At 37.8% G+C, this 1,557-nt stretch overlaps 1 pseudogene; it reads right to left on the reverse strand.

Annotated features, from left to right (window-relative positions):
* Positions 1–429: 429 nt before the first annotated feature.
* Positions 430–1,256, reverse strand: LOC101536741 (probable ribosome biogenesis protein RLP24; annotated as a pseudogene).
* Between the last annotated feature and the right edge of the window lie 301 nt (positions 1,257–1,557).

Below are 1,557 nucleotides of genomic sequence, written 5' to 3' on the forward strand. Positions count from 1 at the left end.
ATAATGGATAACACACTGTATCCCTGGTTAAAGTAAACCTTACAATGTGTGATGTTTATGAAGTCTATATTAGGAATTCAAGTGAAAATATTTCAGTGTTCAGGGCATTTTGTTATAGAATTTCTGAAACCATCACCATCCTTCAGGAATATAAGTATCTTATCTTAGTGGCGAGCCTCTTCAGTGATGTTTGCATTTTTACTCATTTCCCCACACTTTAACGTAAGATTAACCGCAAAACTCACAGTATTAGTTTCTTCTACAGAATGTAGTACTTTGGACCTAAAGCAATCACAAAATATTAACAGCCAATACAACCTATTTCTGTAGCTAGAGAGCCTTTTTTTGGTCCAGTTTGTGGAAAGAGCAAGACCTCAACTATATCATTTTTTTGTTTTGTTTTGTTTTGTTTTTTCTTTACTGCAAAAAAATCTTTATTTTATATATCCTTTCCGTTGAATTTCTGTGGACAGTTATTATATAAATGTTGCCACAAGTTACTTCAATATTTAAAAACAGAACTTCCTGATTTATATAAACACTTCTACCAGGGAAGATTTAACATGGAGACACACTCGAACATCCACAATCTGATGCTCTGAAGACAGCGATGTTGGAGAAATGTATTTTTAATCACCTCTCATGTGCGTGACCTTCTGTAAAATACCTGGCAATAATTTAGCAAGTCCTAAGTCCCCAAAGGAGATTTTCAAAAGCACACATTTTTAAGAAGTATCCTCCATGTCCACATCTTCTTGTAACTGCTGTACCATTTTTTCTTCCAGCTGTTTGCCTGCAACAGGAGCCCGGATGAGGTGGATATTCTGCTTGACTTCTTTGATGTCCTGAACTTTCTGTAGTTCTTTATTTTTCTTCAATCTGTTCATTATAAATTAAGCTTGGCGTTTCTGCTTTATCTCTTCAACTCTCTTCATTGCATCAATAGTTTTATTCCACAACTCTCTCTGGTACTTGATAGGTTCATTTCTTCGTTTTTCAAATGCAAATGAATTATCCACTGTCAGTTCCTTGCCGGCTGCTTTCCGGAATGCTTTGGTCCACCTGACCTTGCGAGGATTACGCTTCTTTTTAAAGTTTTTATGACATTTGGATTTACAGAATCTAAACACCTTACAGTCGTTGCGGACGAACATCATGCCGTGGCCCGGGTAGATGGGCCCCGAACAGAAGTAACACTTCTCGATACGCATTTTGAGCCCGCGAGGAAACCCACGGGCCCGACGCCGAGCCGGAGAGGAAGTCATCATTTTTTTGAATAACTGTTTTCTAAAACTCTGAAATAAATAAATTTTATGTAAAGCCACTGAGGTTACAATAATTCTCTGCATTAGCCACAGTAAACAATCAAGTTCTTCATCGTGTTCTACCTGTGTTGCATTTTGGCATGAGGAAGTTGTTATGTTCCCACAACATTGCAGAACAGTATGCTGATGTGACAAAAGGAGTTACATTGACGTGATGGTTTCTCCATAAGAAGCCGTTGAACTTGACGGGACAATAAGATGCTGGACTCTATGTTTGGTATACGCTTGCAAT

The sequence above is a fragment of the Ochotona princeps genome, chromosome 23 (genome assembly GCF_030435755.1).
Source record: "Ochotona princeps isolate mOchPri1 chromosome 23, mOchPri1.hap1, whole genome shotgun sequence".
Taxonomy (NCBI): domain Eukaryota; kingdom Metazoa; phylum Chordata; class Mammalia; order Lagomorpha; family Ochotonidae; genus Ochotona; species Ochotona princeps.